The 21,227-nt window shown below is 35.8% G+C and overlaps 1 protein-coding gene across 2 annotated transcripts in view; it reads left to right on the top strand.

Moving 5' to 3' along the window:
• CNTN1 (contactin 1) overlaps positions 1 to 21,227 on the top strand; it is a 406,368-nt gene that overhangs the window by 108,529 nt on the left and 276,612 nt on the right. The window lies entirely within an intron of this gene.

The raw sequence follows: 21,227 nt of genomic DNA, 5'->3' as shown, positions 1-21,227 counted from the left end.
ACTACCAAATACTTCTTTTAAAATGCTTTTCTTAAAAGGTAAGAAAGCAAAGATTTGAAAGGGGATGAAAACCAAGTGAAAACAGCAACCCAAGAGGTAAGCAAGGGCAACACTGGGACAGAAGATGAAGCATAGTGCTAGCCCTGGTGGAATCTGAAGTGTCTCTCTCAGAGAACCAGGGTGCTTATAAGGACATCACACTAAGAGTGAGTCTATTCAAAATAAAACTACCACCAAGAAAATGCATCAAAGAAACATGCCTATCTAGACTTTGCACTGGGTGGAGGAACACAAAATTGCCCTTAGAACTCAGAAATAATACATGGCTTTCTCTAAGATTTGCTGACAGAATTTACCTTTTTGATCCAGTAAACTTTAGCCAACAATTTAGAGTGGTTTCAGGTTCACAGTCAGTGCATACAAGCAAAATAAACCATTTGAAGCGTGAACCCAAATTCAATGTTTAGACAAATTTCTAAAATAGTTACCAATTTAAAAATTACAAATGATAAAGAATAAATTAGAGTTGAGAGAAGATTAAAGAAAATGATAACAGAAGATATAGTCTTGCAAAGATGTACTGGAAAAATTATTTAGAGAGTGTATTTAATATTCCAAACATTAGAAAAGAAGTGTATTTAATATTCTAAAAATAAATGTGAAATTAATTTTCTAATTTTATTTTCTATAACAAATTACCACACAATGTCATAAAGCAACATATTGCACAAATGTCACCAAATGAAAATCAAAGTATAGGAAGGATACAATTAATTCTGGAAGCTCTAAAAGTGTTAGTACTCAGTCATGTCCAACTCTTTGGATCCCATGGATCGGTCTGCCAGTCTTCTCTGTCCATGGAAGCTCTAAGGGAGAATCAAATTAGTTTCTTATTCATTTGGGATTTTGACACAAGTCAGTTCTTTGTGGTCAAGGACTAAGCTCCTTGTCTTGCTGTTGGCTCTCAGTTAAGGCTTTCCCCCAGTTTCCAGATGCTGCCACATGCCTTAACTTTAGACCCCTTTTTATTTTCAAAGCCAGCAATGGTAGGTTGAGACCTTCTTACATCTTATCTCTCTGACCCCTTCAGTCCAAGTTGGCAGTGTCTCTGCTTGTATAAGATTCACAAGAACTTGGTTGATTTTCCATAAATATAAAAGAATTCAGTACATTAGACAAGAGACTCATGTACATATCTTTCCAAGAAAATCTCCTCTACTTTTGACTTCTGCTGAGATGACTGATGGGATTTATTATAGCTTCCTTAATTTTTTGTCATTTTTTGCTACTGATTACTTTGGCCTTTTGATCTTTCTGATATAGCTCAGAAAGATAATCTCTTTATTTTATATTAAAATTAAATTTAAATGAGTATCTTAATTTTAGCATCTGTGATAGGATGAGAAGTTCCAAAATCATCAAGTCCTGGTTTCTTTTTGTTGAACAGTTCCTCTATCAGTTTATCTCTTTCCTCTTGCATTTACAACTGAAAAAATCAATCTGCACATTCAACACTTTACTTGTAAATCTACTCACCTAAATATCCAAGTTCATTACTTATAAGCTCTGCTTTCTACATAACTGCATGTCCCAATCCTGCCTCAGTTCAGTTCAGTCGCTCAGTCGTGTCCGACTCTTTGCGACCCCATGAACCGCAGCATGCCAGGCCTCCCTGTCCATCACCAATTCCCAGAGTCCACCCAAACCCATGTCCATTGAGACAGTGATGCCATCCAACCATCTCATCCTCTGTCACCCCTTTCTCCTCCTGCCCTCAATCTTTCCCAGCATCAGGGTCTTTCCAATGAGTTAGCTTTTCGCATCAGGTGGCCAAAGTACTGGAGTTTCAGCTTTAGCATCAGTCCTTCCAAAGAACACCCAGGACTGATCTTCTTTAGACTGGACTGGTTGGATCTCCTTGCAGTCCAAGGGACTCTTGAGTCTTCTCCAGCACCACTGTTCAAAAGCATCAATTCTTCGATCCTCAGCTTTCTTCACAGTCCAACTCTCACATCCATACATGACCACTGGAAAAACCATAGCTTTGACTAGACGGACCTTTGTTGACAAAGTAATGTCTCTACTTTTTATATGATGTCTAGGTTGGTCATAATTTTCCTTCCAAGGAGTAAGCGTCTTTTAATTTCATGGCTGCAATCACCATCTGCAGTGATTTGGGAGCCCAGAAAAATAAAGTCTGACACTGTTTTCACTGTTTCCCATCTATTTGCCATGAAGTGATGGAACTGGATACCATGATCTTTGTTTTCTGAATGTTGAGCTTTAAGCCAACTTTTCACTCTCCTCTTTCAATATAACAAAAATCCCTTTTCCTCTGGTTTCCACTAATTCATATTCCTATTAATAGTTGTTCATGACCATTTATAATTTCTATGAGGCAGCTTATGATTTCTCTGTCATAGTTTTTATTTCTTCCTGAGCCCTTATTGACAGTCCTTAATTTCCATATTTTTGCTAATAATCTACTCAAAGAAATCTAGGCTTTTTCTTCTGTGTTTCTTAAAATTCTTCCATCCTATACCCAAAATCTGATACAAAAATCAATTCCACATTTTTAGATATTTATTACAGATATTTAGATATGTATTATACCTCAATTCTGATAATAAAATATATATTAATTTTCTATTGTTGCTAACAAATTATTACAAACTTAATGGCTTGGAATATAAATTAATCATTTTATAGTTCTGAAGAACAAAAGTTCAGTACAGTTCTCATTGGACTAAAGTTAAGCATGGCAGTTTTGTTCCTTCCTGGTGGCTCTAAGACAGAATCAATTTTCTGCTCATTCAAATTACTGAGTTAAATTCCTTGTGGTTATAGGGCTAGGGTCCCCATTTTCACACTGGCTATAAACTGAAAGTTGTTCCCAGGTTCCAGAAGCTGCTGCGTTTCTTGATTTCTGGCCTTTTCCTTACCTTTCTGCAGCCAGCAACAGTGGACTGTCCTTTTTGTATTGCATCTCTTGACCCATTCTTCTTTCCTTTGCTGCCTTTAAGAACTCATGTAATTGGATTGTGAATATCCAGGTAATCCTCATTTTCAGATAAGGAAATATATTTTCAGGTTCTGAAGTTTAGATCATAGGTATCCTGGGAGGAGAAGAGGGGTATTATTCTAACTACCAAAATAATATTTAAAGAAAAAAAAAAGTTTGAAAATATGAGCAAGGAACCAGACACTGTAAAAACTAGAAGCAGTTTTAAAAAAGAATAGAAACGTATTGTAATAGAAAATTATAAACTGAAACAGCAGTTTAACAGAATTGACCCAGCAAAATTTGTGATCCAAAGAAATAATTATTAAAGAAAGAAATATCATTTTTTTAAAAAGTGCAAATTACCAGAGAGACTATCATCGACTATATAACAAATGATGAATTAGTGCTCTAAAATCATAAAATAGAATTAAGGAAGAGGAAGAAATAGTTAAAGAAGTAGCAGCAGAGAATTTTTCAGAATTTCAAAATGCTTATTCTTCAGGTCTTGGAAGACTAAGGAATCTGAGATAGGATAAAGTATAAGAAAGTTTACAAGTAAAACATAAAAATGAAACTGCAGAATATCAGCTTTAAAGGAAGAACTGGAAGCAGCCAGTGAAACAAGAGACAGCATTGCTAAGTGAAAGGTAATTAGACTAGCGGGCAACTTCTGAATAGCTAAAATGGAAGCCAGAGTTACAGGTATATGAGATCTACCAGATCAGCCCCTACTCCATGCCACTCACCTCTGTCTTTCATTTATGGGTGTTATGGTAAAAGTCTTATTTGTATATCTTCACTCAACCTTTAAATATTGTGAGATATTTCTAATATCTTACAAATATGAGCATAAAAATACATAACAAAATAATATCAATTTATTCAACAAATATTCATTATCAGCTCCCTGTGATGCTCACTATAAAACAGATTCTATCCTAGGCATTGGGGGTATTAAAAAAAATCTATCCCTGTCAAGTTATCTATTTATATCAGTCTTTCATGGCCTAGTGATAAAAAAAAAAACTCACCTGCCAATGCAGGAGATGTAAGAGATGTGGGTTCAGTCCCTGGGTTGGGAAGATCCCCTGGAGGAGGAAATGGCAACCCACTCCAGTGTTCTTTTCTAGAGAAACTACATGGACAAGGAACTTGGTGGTCTACAGTCCATAGGGTCGCAAAGAGTCGGACACGATGACTAAAGTGACTTAGCACGCATTCATAAATTAGAAATTTTAAGTGTAAAGTCACACCTGTCTTATTTACAGAGTAACTCTCCTCATTTGCCTGTCAGTTATAAACCTTGATGTCTCTATATCTTTCATATGATTTTCAACAATTCCATGCACTCTTCTAAATGCTAGTTTACTCAGGACTTGACAGCTATCATCAATCAAAAGTAATTTGTTTAGCACCAAATGTGTGCTCACTCTCATACTTGGCACTTTGGGGAACAATTGGAAAAGCACTGTAGCCCCAATGTATCTTTTAATGCCTTTAAAGAATATTTATTATAGTGAACTTTGGCAGACTCTCCACCTTGTTATTACTGGTGAACAATTGAGTTATTTTAGATGTTTAATAAATTATATCATAATTAATTATTGAATAGATATTAAAAGTCATGGCTTTATTTTTGAGCATGCCTAACGTAAGAAAATCACATGACTTTTTACTCCATTTCATCAAAACAATATTCAATAAAAGAAAATCCAGGGAGGCACAAGGCATTTAGTGCCTGAGATTTAATGAAGAATAAAATAAAATGACTGAGAACTTTTTGTAAAGCAAGCATAAGCTTTATTTTCTCCCAGAATTGCCCAACAGCATTCATCTATAGTTTAAGAAAACATTTTACTAATTACTAGTGAATAATCAATTACTAAATTCTGTTAGATGTATAATTTTATCTAGAAAGTGTATAATGTCTTGTGACAACTCTTTTGTAGAGGATAGAAGATTAGTGTCAAACAAAATTGGTTGAATTCTAGCTTTGCAAATTATTAACTGTGACTCCTTAGGCAAACTAATCATTTTTGAGCCTTCCTCTCATGATAAATAAAAACAACTGACTCAAATGCACTCACTGCAGTTATATGTCTTTTATTTTTCCCATAACTTGAAATTTGTCATGCCCATTTTATCAGGAAGTCCAATGACTCTCTCTTGAGGTTCTCTCTACCCTCACACCCACTGCCAAAGATTCCGGAGGATAACTCCATCTAATGCTTCTGCCCTGCAACCAAATCCCAAGCAGGGAGAAAACTGGGGAGTCCATCCGTTGCTTTCCATCAGCACACACAGAGCTGTTATGGAAAACTGGTTCCCCAGCACATTCCACTTAGTGATTTTGCACTTCTATAGGGAAAAAAAGATCCCTTCACGCTGTGGGCTTAATAATTCTACCTGTTGTCTAGAAGCTCAGCTATCCTTCCTGCAATGTCCATCATCATACCATCCTGAACATTCATCCATGTCCAGGACCAAAAGGGTGCCAGCTTCAGCCTTTCCTCAGAAATTTCTACATCATTGTTATGAGCTTGGGTCAATGGCCTGTTCTCCCTTGCCAGAGAGTGACCTTGTTGAGGCTCCTGTCTACAACCTCAGTGAGAAACAGATATCCTTTAAAGAAGTTTAAATAACATTAAACCACAAAAGGATCTTCTCTAACGGCAAATAACCTCTTGGAGGGCTTCCTTTGTGGCTCATCTGGTAAAGAATCCACCTGCAATGCGGTAGACCTGGATTCGATCCCCAGGTTGGGAAGATCCCCTGAAGAAGGGAAAGGCTACTCTAAAGGGAAAGGCTACTCAGGCCAAAGTATTCTGGCCTGGAGAATTCCCTGGACTATGCATATAATTCATGGGGTCGCAAAGAGTCAGACATGACTGAGCAACTTTTACTCAACCTCTCGGAAAATTTACTCCCACCTCTTGTGGGAGGTGAGCCATAATTTAACAGGTCATAAAAAGTACTATTATTATCTTTCCCCAGGAAAGCAGGTACCTATTAGGTTACTGAGGACAAATGAAATGACTTTTTAAAAAAGAAATTCTTTCTGGATTTCCTCCTATTAGGTTCTGCCTCACCAGACACATCGTGCATCCTGTTGCTTCAAGAATTAATGAGATGATATATAGCAAGTTCCCCTCAGTGCCCACTATTTAGCAAACACTTAAAACATTCTAATTTTATCCTTTGTTTTATATTCTTAATTTTGAGTTTAACCCTTTATTGTTATTTCAATTTTTCACATATATTTTCTATGTGAGATTATAAAACCTGTAAAGGAAGAGAGTTATGTCTTGTACATTGTATAAGCCTCAGAATAATGCCTTACAGGAAAACATTAATTGCTATGTAATTACTGATTTAATTATTGCTCTGAAACTTATTTTTCCATCTTTAGATAATATAATCTGCTTTTTAAATTATTTTTCTATTATTCTGCTATCATACAAATGTTAAATTATTATTCTGAGCAAAAGCTTGAGAGGGAAAGGATAGGAAATTCTAACATATATATTTTCATTTTGATTACTAAATCATCTATTAGCCAATAACACCTGAACTGCTTAGAAATTTTCATGAACAGTTGAAATGATGGGTTTCTTTCCTTTTCAAAATGGTGAAAAAAGAATAATTTGTATGTGTTACAGAGAAGAAAACCAAAGGAAACTTAAATTTGAATTCTAGGTTTCTAATGATACCTGTAAGAGTATAGGCAAGCCATTCAATGTGCCTCCTATGGCACAAAGGGTAACAATAAAGCAATTATTATAATGATCAGAGGAAATAATTGTATAAGTGCCCTATAACAGAAGTCCTTTAATTTAAAAAATGCACACTTTTTTTGAAAAAAAATGGAGAATAAGAGAAATAATGCATAATCTTACATCTCAGATACAAGCGTTTATTAACATCTTGAGATATTTTGAAGTCACAGATAAATAAATTTTAATATTCTATTTTTTACTTCATCTTATAGTGTGTTGAATTTTGAAATTTTTATATCAAAAATTCTTCAAAATAACATTTTCATATTATGCATTATATAATTTGACCATATCTCATGGTTATATAAATTTCTTTCCTAATGTTTCACTTAAAAATAATTTAATTTTTAACATCCTTTCAAGATTCTGATATTCATCTTTATGAACATTTGTAAGATTCTTACATTTTAGATTTACACCCTTCATACTTGTTACTTTAGCATCCCTTGATCCATTTCATCTTGAAATACTTCTGCAGACCCATGACTAATACAAATCTGTTATTTACTTTACTGATGCTCACACATCTGTGCTGCCCTGGGCTAGTGTCAACAGCACTCACTTCACTATTGAGTGAGTCTAGTGGCTGCATGCGCCTCTCTCACTCAGCTTAATTGTTCTCCCCTTTCTACAGCCCACACTGAATCTATCCTTTGTTACAGTGTTATAATAATTCAAGGGATTCCCTGATGTCTCAGATGGTAAAGAGTCTGCCTGCAATGAGGGAGACCTGGGTTCAATCCCTGGGTTGGGAATATCCCCTGGAGTAGAAGATGGCAACCCAACCCAGTATTCTTCCCTGGGAAATCCCATGGACAGATTAACCTGGGAGGCTACCGTCCATGGGGTCACAAACAGTCAGACATGACTTGGCAACTTCACTTTCACTTTTCTATAATAATTCATAGATTTCCCAGCATCAAATTGTTCTTCTACCCAGAATATTCTTTTAATTCATTTATTTTGCTAGGATTTTATTTATTTTTTAGCACTAAAACCACATCTATACTTTTTCCTTTCTGTGCTTTGCTTATTAAGTTTGGTGACAGAGTTGTAGTTCTAGGTATATACAGTGAAGGTGGTAGACTAAATCATATTCTACAGAGTTCAGTGCAAACATGGGAAAATCAAACTTAAATATAATAATAGCTTGCCATAATATAGCCCCAGGAGCCAATACTTCAGAAAATAGGATCAGTATTCAATTTATTGCATCAATAAATTGAACACTGAGCTCAAACCAAGAAGATAAAATATTTTAGACACACATACAAACTTTTCTTTTTATATTTGAAAATATAATTTTATAAATATGAGGTGGTTAGGGATCTGACTGGACACCAATCCATAGGAAATAAATAATTGTACTTTTTAGAAGGACCACAAGTATATGCACCAACAAAGCACAGAAGCTGCTGATATAACTTGTGTCAAATTACATTGAGTTGATAAATCAGAAGAAGGGTAGTCCTTTTCTCACCATGTTTCTGAGATTCTTTCTAGTAGTAAGTTCTAGTACATGAGACTCATACAAATATGTATGCCTACTGCTATTAAATCTTATATCTAATTGGTCTTCGGCACTCGTTTAATCCAGCTGATACCCTTAGCTGCCTCTCAAGGGTAACACAGAGGAAGTTTAGGAGTTAGTGAGCTCTCCTTGCAGCTTCCTGAGATGGGCAGTCTTATGGATAAGAAAACACATTCCCTCAGAGAGCTGTTCCCACTCTCTGTGATACTATCACTTCATTCTACCAGCATACCCCTTACAAGACTGATCCCTAGGTCAGAGCTTCCAAATGTGGTCATGGACTACCTAAACTAATAGGAAACTTACAGTTCTCACCATGCATCATGGAGTCCCACAGGAAAGCAGAGTGGGCTTTGCTCCCTTCTCTCTGTCTATGCCTTGTGGTCATCTCCCAGCTGTCCAGTTCCCAGGACCTGACAGCACTGGAAACATCTGGTATTTTTGTCCTCAATAACCTGCAAGCAGGAAGGAAAGCCAGCACCCTGCATTCAAAATCATATCCAAATCTCCAGGAAGGGTTTTCTGTCCACCTCTCCTACACACTACCATCACCCAACAGAGAGAGCCGGGAAACTAGTACGAATCTCTATTTCTCCATACATTCTTCTATCCAACTCTCTTTCTGAACCTTCTTTTAGCATCTCTTCTATGTTAAAATATCATAGAAAATCAGTCCTGTTTGTTTCCCAAGGAATTAGGACCTTGACCCAAACTTGAGGGAACCTCCTTTGCAGCAGTTAAGGGTTGAGCCTTTTTTCTCAGCCAGCTGAGGATTGCCAGGATTGAACCCTGCCTTTATCTTTCAGACACAGCTAGTAGCAGACACTTTCCATTACTCTATGGCTGAGGTTAGTAAGGAACACTTTCTTCAAATTCTTGATTGTATGTTGTGATGCTTTTGAACTGTGGTGTTGGAGAAGACTCTTGAGAGTCCCTTGGACTTCAAGGAGATCCAACCAGTCCATTCTAAAGGAGATCAGTCCTGGGTGTTCATTGGAAGGACTGATGCTAAAGCTGAAACTCCAATATTTTGGCCACCTCATGCAAAGAGTTGATTCATTGGAAAAGACCCTGATGCTGGGAAAGATTGAGGGCAGGAGGAGAAGGGGATGACAGAGGATGAGATGGCTGGATGGCATCACAGACTTGATGGACTTGAGTCTGTAGTTTATCACTCAGTTACTGTTTACATTTAAACTAATGTAAAGATGAACACTTTTAAAATTTCAACAGTTTATCTTTGGTTTTGCTTAATCCATGTCACTGTATTACTCCTGGTTTATTAACTTGTTCTAGCAATAAGGACAGGCAGCAGTAGTGCTCATCTGTTTTACCACTCAATACATCCCAAATTCTCTACTATGGTCTGAAATTCTTAATGTTCCCTTTAGTGATGCTCTTTGTGATCAAAGCTGGACCATTTTCCCTAGCAGGGTAGTTAAAGTATATATGGGCATTGATTTTTTTTTTCTTTTGAAGCAAAGACATTGATTCAATCAAATTGAATCAATATGATAGCCTCAAGGATAAATTTTGTAAGAACTCAGAAATATGGATCATTTATAAATAAATAATCTAGAAAGTAGACTATATTTTTAAATATTGTAATCATATACCTATATTTCATTACTCTAGAGTCTAAAACATTCATTTATGTACAAAATCATTTTTGACCTTCACAAAATACCTGGGAAGTAGGTAGCTTGTACAGATTCACAGATTATTAGTAGTAAAACTACAAGGTGATATAGATACCCTTTGTTAGGATATACAAAAATTGAAGATACACTCCATATGAGAAAATAACCTACTTACATCTGTCCCATGATCACTGTCAATGATTGATGATTCATCACTGGAGAGAGAGGGTTATACTGAAGAGAAACAAGGGATAAAACTCCTGAAGATGCAGCCTTATCAGTCCACAGATGTTTCAAGGGAGCCACTACGTAATCAGCACTGTTTAAAATTTAATGGATGATTCAAAAACAACATAAACTGTGGTTATCTATCAAAGATCTCATAATCCATGTTTGGACAAGAAATTAACCTGAAGAATTATTAGAAAAAAGTTAAATGTTAAATGTTAAGTGTGAAATGCTGATCATAAGAATTCATAGAAAGGAGAGGGCAGTAGAGATTGATGACCTAAGAGGGTAGTTCTGAGAGAAAATAACACACGAGCAGAGCTTTGGGGATAAAGGTGATCTGGTTGCTCAACTCTCAGCTCCTCCACTAACTGTTTATATTTTCCTGGGAATATTACTAACTTCTTTGAGTCATACTTGGCTGTTCTTATAGTAGTGACACAAGCAGACAATGCTTACTTTCCTTAATTTAAAAGTTGTTGTAAGAATCAATAAGATGTTTTATATAAAATACTCAGAATGCTTGGCCAAAACAATACATTTAATCATTATCACTTCTGGTTCCTCTCTTCTCTTTGAAACAGGTAAAATCAGGATATGTAAAGGAAAGAAATTAAAGCACTGAAAAAGGCAGAGGAGAGAAAATATTGTAAACCAAAATACTAAAGTAGAAATCCACAGAGTAGGTGTAGAGATGGAAACAATATATAGTCTTAATTTTCAAAGACTTTTTTCTATATTACTATCTTGATTTATAGTTAATTGCCATATTTATTATTTAGCTATGAGATCTTGGCCAGTTTTGCTTTCATGTTTAGTCTTTAGTTATATTTGTTTGTATTCTCCAAAAACCTTGGCAAAGTTTGTTGCATATACGAACTCAGGAAATGTTAATTACATGTGTATGCATTAAGTAACTATTTGTTCTGCATCTGTTCTGTGAATAAAATCAGGTTGTGTAGAAAACCCAAAACATAATCCTGAAGCTTGTTGACCTTAGAAATCAAATTATGATATTCATGAGATGGAAAATAATGCTTGTGTTTCTCTTCCACTCCAAGTTATGCCTCATTCTCTACCACTCTTCAGACAGAATGAAGCACTTCTTTTATGTGGCTCCCTTTGTCTGGAATAAAACTTTGTCTGCCACCTTATCCATCTAGAAAATGTTTATGTTTTTCCAACACTGAATTGAATGAAACTTTCCTCACCTGCTTTCCTATCTCAAGGAGATTAGCCAGCCTATCCTTTCTCTTTCCTCTAAATTTGGTGATTATTTTTACCAGTCTACCTATAACGTTATGGCATCTGGTTGTTCACTTCTCTCTTCTTTAAATTAGAAATTTGAATACTAGGTGGAGGTGGAGGTAAGGAGGAAGCTCATGTCAGTAAATTTGTAAATTTGTATCAGTTCTTTTATACATATCTATTAAATGTCCCACAGTTCAGGATTTTTCCTAGAAGTATGTAAAATGAGAAAGTATTTGAGATCTTGAGGAAATAAGGAGTTTAGTCAAATATCTCTGTTGTTGCTCAATGAGAAAATGAACTGAGATAAATACCCTCTTCGAGTAGCACTTTTCATGAATACTTTTTAGCTATTCCTGTAAGAGACAGCAACATTATTTTTGTGTTGCTGAAGTGCTTTGAGAGTAATGCCCTGGTGACAGCATAAACAAAACACAAAGGCCAGTTTGTTTTTATATCTAAATGGGGGATTGTTGGTGAAGCGCTGTGCCAGCCAGTGCAGAGTGGAATAGTGTTTTATTCCTCTCAAGATAGATGGATTGCTGAATTGCCTGAGTTCCTGCTGTTTTATTCCCTGCCCCTTGAATTTGAAAATGAATAAATGCTCTTTATTTTTTTCTGAATGGGTAGTGAGAAAATATATAATTTCAATAAAATACAGCTCATAATATTGCCATTAAAAATATGTCTGACTGGTATTTTATCCACCCAATATATTACCAAAATATTAAGTACCTTATTTATTAAATATTCTATTTTAGTAGTTTATCATTATTAAGACAAGGGATGGACAATTTGCCAATAGATTACATTTTTGATCTGTTCCTTCAAATGAAGTGAAATAAGTTTTAACTCATTGATAATGCCATTATTTGAAACTTTTTGCTGAGAGATAATAAAGTCAACATATCCTTTGAGTGCCATGGTGAAAATTCTCTGTAGGGGATAGACATAAAAAGAAAGCATAGTCCCCACAATCAGGGAGATTTAACAAATAGAAAAAAACAATTATAGGTACAGAGGGTGATAACACAGAGGGATAACAAGTTACAATGACTACAAGAAAGTACTTCCCATGGAGATGAATAACTGGAAGCAACGGAACTTGGAAAAGGAGTTTCACTATTGAAGAGGGAGAAATTAGAAGATAATTGGATCATGGAGATTTTTAAATATGAAGAGAGAATCTGATTTTTGTTCTGTAGATATAAAGGAGTTATGATGGCTAATTTTATGTTTCAGTTGACTAGGCTATATACGCAGTCATTTAATCAAACACTAATTCGGTTTTACCGCGAAGATATTTTGTAGATGTGGTTAGCATCTAAAATCAGTTGGATTTAAATAAACATATCAGTCTCCATAAGGAGGAAGGGCTTCAGCTAATCATTTGAAGGCCTTAAGAGAAAATACTGAAGTTTCCCAGAGAGGAACAAATTCTGCCTTAAGTCTGTAGATCAACTCCTGCCAAATTTCCAACCTATTTGTTACTCTAGGGATTTCTTATTTGCCATCCCTGCACAGCCCAACCATCTGAGCCAATACCATAGAATAAATATCTTTATCTATATACACATATATATCCTATATACTATACATGTATATTCTCTATGTTATACTTATATTCTCTATGTTATACATACACACATATTATATTGGAGCATCCTGACTGAATCAAGAATTTTTGCAAGTTCTAAACAAAGCTATGTTTATAAATTTTATGACAGAATTAAGTCTTGTAATTTTAAACTTTTACTGAACATTAATTTGTGCCAGGTTTAGGGCTTCCCTGGTAGCTCAGCTGCTAAAGAATCCACCTGCAATGCAGGAGATGCTGGTTCGAGTCCTGGGTCAGGAAGATCTGCTGGAGAAGGGATAGGCTACACACTCCAGTATTCTTGGGCTTCCCTGGTGGTTCAACTGGTAAAGAATCTCCCTGCCACATGGGACACCTGGGTTTGAAACCTGAGTTGGGAAGATTCCCTGGAGAATGGAACAGCTGCCCACTCCAGTATTCTGGCCTGGAGGATTCCATGGACTGTATAGTCCATGGGGTCCCAAAGAATTGGACACAACTGAGTGACTTTCACTTTCACTTCATGCTACATGCTATTGAGGAAAAAGAAGCATAAAATAAAGTCAGTTTTAGTAACATATTGCACTCCTGAATGGCAGGAAATGCTGTTTTTGTTTTTGTTTTTTTTTTTTTCAAAATTCTTTCATTTGACCAATCAATGCAACATTCCTATGAGATGGATGTTAATAATGAGGCTACTATTATATTTCTAATTTTAGAAATGAATAAACTGAAATTAGAGCTAATATATGTGAGACTCAGGACCAAACTGCAGGCTACAGCTCATGAAATGTTGTGTATTTAGCCGTTAAAATACACATCTTCTCCTAAGGTAAAACAAACTGACTATGCTCAATGACAGGTGAACGGAATAAACTATGTTTCTAAGTATTCATTAAAGGAAACATAAACAGTTATATTTGTTATAGAAAAGGATCCTCAAGAAGACTTCATGGATGGCAGAAGGCTTACAAAGTGAAAACAGGGAAGTAGCTTAGATTATGATTACCAGATCGAAGAAAAGTTAAAGTATGACTTCAGACAACACTTTCTACCAGTTTTAATAAACTTGATTTAAACTGTAACAGTAGTGCTATTCAAAGTGTGATTTTAAAACTATTAACATCAGCCTGACCCAGGAGTTTACTAGAAATGCAAATCTGGGAACTCCAACCCGATTATTTATATGAGAATTTCTTAGAGTGAGGCCTCGGGATTTGTATTTTAAAAGAGTTTACTGAGTAATCCATGGCATATAAAGTTTGAAAAACATTTCTCTACAGCAATAAGGACCAGTAAATAAGAAGCTGAAGTGAGCTTCCCCAGGACAGCAGAATGAAAAATAAACAACTTGAAAATAACTAGAATTAATAATGGTTAATGAACTGTCTTTGGTGCTTCCCTAGTGGCTCAGACGGTAAAGCGTCTGTCTGCAATGCAGGACCCTGGGTTGGGAAGATCCTCTGGAGAAGGAGATGGCAGCCCACTCCAGTATTCTTGCCTGGAAAATCCCATGGACCGTGGAGCAAAATGAACTGTCTTAGGCTATGGTACAAGATGAGGATCTGGGATAAAAATAAATTCAAAAGGGACAGAGCTTAAGTAGGATTATGAAGAAGATGAAATTCTGTCACTCAGGTGATGATGAGTTTGGATACAAAGTCAGAACAGATTACCATAGCATAAATGAAAGTGGTCAGGGTGATATGCATCAAGGATCAAAGCCGAGTTAAACATTAGGGAAGATGTGATAATCTGAGGAGGCAAAAATCCTGGGACCAAAGAACAGCTATTTTAGAATGAAGCTAAAGATGTAAAAATCTATAACCAAAGGCCTGAACTTGAGTATAAACTATTTATTTGGAAGCAGAAAGTTCAGATCTGTTAGGCCAACTCCATTAATGTTGCCAATTTTTCATCCTAAACAATTATGTCTTGTTAATAGGTAATGCAATTACAAATTGTGCCACTACGAGTACAAAAAATATGTTTGGCACTCTACATGTCAAACGCAGTGATAAATAACAGAGATAAAAATTTAAGTGAGACAAATGCGATCTTTGCCATTAGAGGAGTCAGGTATTAAATTAAAAAAATATTATGCAAGCACTTAATTATGATTGCTGTAAGTATTACCCAGAAAAAGTACAGGTATTATAAGAATGAATTACAGGATACTTAACCAGCCTGCAAAGAGGAAAGGTAGGAGAGCCAGGAATGTTTCCCAGAAGAAGTAAATTTTAAGTTATAAACTCAAAGATGAGATAACATTGATTAAGACATGATTTGGGGGAAGGGCATTCTAGGCCAAGAATGTAACATGTATGGAGACTGGGAAAAAAATTAGGATGGTCAGGGTAACTAGAAGGTAGTGAATGGAGGGGAATGCACAAGATGAGAATAGTGTGATACAGAACCTGTTATACCCTATTGAAGAATTTAATGACATCCTAATTGTAGTAGAAAAACACAGGACAGTATTAAGCTAGTAAATAATATAATGAAATTTGAGTTTAAAAATATATTATTTTAGGTGATATGATAAGGTATTTGATACAAATCACAGTAATTCAAGTCTATGACCCAACCACTAATGCCAAAGAAGCTGAAGTTAAACGGTTCTATGGAAACCTACAAGACCTTGTAGAACTAACACCAAAAAAAGAGAGATGTTTTCATCATAGGGGACTGAAATGCCAAAGTAGGGTGTCAAGAGATACCTGGAATAACAGGCAAGTTTGGCCTTGGAGTACGAAATAAAGCAGGGCAAAGTCTAACAGAGTTTTGCCAGAGAATGCACTGGTCATAGTAATAATCTTCTTCCAACAATACAAGAGACGATGCTACCCATGGACATCAGTAGATGGTCAATACTGAGATCAGACTGATTATATTCTTTGGAGCTGAAGATGGAGAAGCTCTGTACAGTCGGCAAAAACAAGACTGGGAGCTGACTCAGATTGTGAAGAGCCCCTTAATGCAAAATTCAGACTTAAATTGAAGAAAGTAGGGAAAACCATTAGACCATTCAGGTATGACCTAAATCAAACCGCCTATGATTATACAATGGAAGTGACAAATAGATTCAAGGGATTAGATCTGATATACAGAGTGCCTGAAAAACTATTGAGGGGGGTTTGTAACTCTGTAGAGGAGACAGTGACCAAAAATCCCTAAGAAAAAGAAATGCAACAAGGAAAAATCATTGCTTGAAAAGGCATTACAAATAGTTGAGAAAAGATGTGAAAGGCAAAAAGGAGAAAGGGAAAGATATACACAATGGAATGCAGAGTTCCAAAGAATAACAAGGAGAGATAAGAGAGCCTTCTTAGATGAACAATGCAAAGAAATAGAGGAAAACAACAGAATGGAAAAGACTAGAGATCTCTTCAAGAAAATTAAAGATATCAAGTGAATATTTCAAGCAAAGATGGGCACAATAAAGGACAGAAATGGTATAGACCTAACAGAAGCAGAAGATATTAAGAAGAGGTGGCAAGAATACACAGAAGAACTATACAAAAAATATCTTCATGACCCAGAAAACCACAATGGTGTGATCACTCACCTAGAACCCAGACATCCTGGAATGCAAAGTCAAGTGGGCCTTAGGAAGCATCACTACAAACAAAGCTAGTGGAGGTGATGGAATTCCAGTTGAGCTATTTCAAATCCTAAAAGATGATGCTGTGAAAGTGTTACAGTGAATATGCCATCAAATTTGGAAAACTCAGCAGTGGCCACAGTACTGGCAAAGGTCAGTTTTCGCTTCAATCCTAAAGAAAGGCAATGCTAAGGAATGTTCAAACTACCACACCATTATACTCATTTCACATGCTAGCAAGGCCATGCTCAAAATCCTTCAATCTTGACTCCAACAGTATGTGAACTAACAATTTCCAGATGTACAAGGTAGGTTTAGAAAAGACAGAGGAACCAGTTTAGATATTTAACTTAACTCCTTTGTATGAATCTATTGGATCATACAAAAAGCAAGATAATTCCTGAAAAACATCTACTTCTGCTTTTTTATTACACCAAAGTCTTTGTGTGGATCACAACAAACTGTAGAAGAGTCTTAAAGACATGGGAATACCAGACCACCTTACCTACCTCCTGAGAAACATATATGCAGGGCAAGAAGCAACATTTAGAACTTACATGGAACAATAGACTGGTTCAAAATTGGGAAAGAAGTACATCAAGGCTGTATATTGTCACCCTGCTTGTTTAGCTTCTAAGCAGATTGTATCATGTGAAATATTGGGCTGGATGACTCACAAGCTGAAATCAAGATTGCCAGGAGAAATATAAATAATCTCAGATATGCAGATGACACAACCCTCATGGTAGAAAGTGAGTAGGAGCTAAAGTTCCTCTTCATGAAGTTGAAAGAGTAGAGTGTAAAAGATGGCTTCAACTCAATTTTCAAAAAAATAAGATCATGGCATCCAGTCCCATCACGTACGGCAAACAGATGGGAAAAAATGGAAATAGTGACAGCAAACCCTGGGAGATATTGATGAACAGGGAAGCCTGGCATGCCACAGTCCATTAGGTTGCAAAGCGTTGGACACCACTGGGCAACTGAACAGCAATGATAACACAGGGAAAACTTTTAGATTACCATACTAATTCAGGAAACCCTGATGATGACTCAGAATATGTTGACAGTAGTGAGGAAAGAAAGAAGTAGACAAAATCAATATATATATTTATCAAGTACAAAGCAATGAGCTGGTAGCCAAAAAGGAAGAAGGGAATATAAAATATCAAATTTGGGTTTCTGGTATGAATATTTGTGCTCAGTCTTGTAGTGGATAGTGGTCTCGAGCTCTGAAGACACTTTGTCTGAAGATGTAAGTTTGGCTTCATTATACACGTCCTTCTCCAGGGGATCTTCCTGACCCAGGGATCGACCCTGGGTCTCCCACTTTGTAGACAGACGCTTTACCGTCTGAGCCACCAGGGAAGTCCTTATATACGGTAGGTCAAGTTGTTAGAGTGGATGAGAATGACTTGGAGAGAAAATGAAATGAGAAGAGATCTATCTTTCAATCTTTAAGGGATGGTAATAAAAATGTTGCACTGGCAAAGAGACTAAATAGGAATGGTTAGAAAAGCAAAAGATTTTTGTTTAGCTTTATAAATGTCTTGTACATGCTGCATGCTAAGTTGCTTCAGTCCTGTCTGAATCTTTGTGACCCATGCACTGTAGCTTGTCAGGCTCCTCTCTCCATGGAATCTCCCAGGCAAGAATACTGGAGTGGGTTTCCCCTCCTTCAGGGGATCTTCCTGACTCCGGGACTGAACCCATGTCTGCTATGTCTCCTGCATTGTCGGGCAGGTTCTTTATCACTAGCGCCACCTGGGCATATATTTGCCTTTATCAAAGATTTTTCCTTTCATAATTTTTGTATTTCTAGTTGTAGTCTTGTCTTTTCCACTTAGAGAAGTCCCTTTAACATTTCTTGTAAGCCTTATTTAGTAGCAATGAACACTTCCAGCTTTTGTTTTCTGTAAAACTGGCTTTTATCTCTCAAACCTGAATGATGTCCTTTTCCTGAGATAGAATCATCTGAGTCATTGTAACCTGATAAAGCAAAAGGACTTAGAAAGAAAATTTGGTTGAATTCTTCAATCAATCAATAAACATTTGTCACAAACCTGTTCTTTGCAAGCTCTGTGCTAGATGCCTATTATTCAAACAACATAAAATGTGGTGCTAGCTTGCAAGGAGCTTATGTGATAAAAGTAACTAACAAAATTTTAACACTCACTTTGTTGAGCCACTGTATGAGGTAAGTCTTTTTTTTTTTTTTTCATGTTCTTTAATTTAATTAAATCTCACAGTATTCCTGTTATGGAGGCATTATTTTTATTTTTGTAATTTGCATTTAACAAATAAAATATTGTAATGCAAGAGGCTTAAGTAACTTGGCTATGAACAAACAGCAAGTGTAAAATACAATACTAAGCTATAGGGTGTAAGAAATGAGATCTTATGCTTTCAACGATTAGATCCACTGACTCTCTCTTTATAACTCATTGGGAAGGCAAGAAAAATATTTTTTTTTAATGAACAAACAAATTAGGAGAAGAAAATGCTCTTTAATTTTTCTTTGTTTAGACAACATGCTCTACTATTAAATAATACTTGCGAACTTATTAAATAGAAAAAAAATAATAGTGAGCATCTTCAGCAGCTAGAGTTTTCCCAGTTTTAATAAAGAAGGAAAGAGATAGCTTAGTTGGTGAGAGTACAGAAATAGATCAGCTCACTCCCTGAAAATCAGAAGTTAGATAAGTTAAAGCCATCAAATCAACTTCTCTGGCATTTATCTCCACACCAAATTTGAACACATCATCCTTAAACTACTAGAAATTTAGGAGCTAGATAAGAAAATTATCAAAGGGCTGAGGAGAATCTCCCTAAAGAAAGCAAAGTTGAAACAACAGCTGAAGTTGTTAGAATTAATAGAAGTTAATCAGTGTTCTGTTTAGCTGAACCAACATGGATATATAAGAGAACAGAGAATTCAGGTAGGTCAGGGGCAAAGCAGAGAGTGTGGAGATAATAAAACTTCCCACTTATGGATAAATGAGTTTGGACAAAAAATCAAAGCAGACTGTCAAGCATGGGTGACAAAAGTTCAAAGTCTCCTGACCAGTATCCTGGAACAGAGACAAATAGTACAGATTTTTAGATAGAAGCTTAATATATGAGAATCTTTAGCCAAAGATCTAAAATAAATAAAACATTTATTTAAAGGTAAGCAGCTCAATTCCATGTGATCAAATCTATCACAGTGCCTGGTAATTCAAACTTGAAGAACCAAACCCTCTAAAATAAGCACACACTGTGTATTGATTATTCTTCCATGCATTCAGCACATATTTGGTACCCTGTATAGCAATCACAGTGATGCACATTATACCTGTGATAAATGTAAGGCAAATGAAACAAATATGGTCTTTGCTGTAGTGAAAATCATAATGTAGAAGAAAAGTTAGACATTAGCTAAATAATTACAAAAACATGTTTTTAATTAAAATTTTGATCAGCTATAAAGGAAAGTTAGTATTGCAAGAATTATTTATAGAAGGACAATTCTATTTTATAAATTGATAGAGAAAATTGTATAACCTGAAAGATGAATCAATTAGCCAAGAAAATATTTGGAAAAAAATTACTGACAGAGGAAAAATAAAGTCTTAAGTTTAGGAAAAACAGGACCAAAGTAACTAGGATATAGTGAAGAAGGGGGAAAAGAGAACACAATGAAGCTGTAGGATTAGCTAGAGGCCAACAGGACATTATATGCTGTGTTGAAGATTTAGAATCTTATCTTAATTTTAGTTCAGGAAACACTGAACATTTTATGCCAGTAAACAATATGATGACATTGGCATATTAAAAAATCCTTTTGGGTAATCTCACTATGTATTTGGTATGGATTAGCCAGCAGCAGAGTGGATATGGACAGTCACCTTTAAGACTATTTCGCTAGTTTAAGCAAGAGGTGATTACAGCTGGAACTTCGCTATTGACAATGAATACAGAAAAACATAGATGGATACAATATATAATAAAGTGGAAACAAAAAGAGTTGAAGCCATAGACTCTAGGCATAAACAGGATGATGTAGGGAGATGTCATTTACTAGGATAGGAAGGAATGGAGAAGATAAGATTTAAGAGAAATATTGAGAATTCAGTTATGTAAAAGTGAGATATAACCAAGTAGAACTATGGAGTTGATGTGTTGGATTTCAGAAAAGATATCTTGCCGAGAGACAATTTTGAGTTCATCAACATATAGGTAATCTTTCAAGTAGAAAACGATTATATCTCTGTTTCTGGAATAAATAGATGATTGATGGTAACATTTCCTAGCACCGAGAAGAAAAAGAAAAAACAAATTTAGAGAAAGAAAGTCGAGTTTATTTGTGAACTGTCTGAGACAGACCAGTGTAAACATCGAGAGCAAAACTACCCTGCTGGATCTGGGGTTCGGAAGAGATTTTGGCTGGAGATGAAGTTTTAATTCAGTATGCATTACTATAAAGTTATTAAAGTACAGAAGGTAATGGTTATATTAGTTAATCATCTATGGTGATTGTCTTTAACAACTGTCTTGCAAATTTTCTGACATTTAAAATTATCTTTAAAAATGGGCTTTCTCCAACAGACCACTGATTCTAAGTTACTGGAGATAATGATG

The sequence above is a fragment of the Capra hircus genome, chromosome 5 (genome assembly GCF_001704415.2).
Source record: "Capra hircus breed San Clemente chromosome 5, ASM170441v1, whole genome shotgun sequence".
Lineage (NCBI taxonomy): Eukaryota > Metazoa > Chordata > Mammalia > Artiodactyla > Bovidae > Capra > Capra hircus.
Note: the sequence above shows the minus strand (reverse complement) of the source record. Positions and strands in the feature narration are given on the sequence as shown.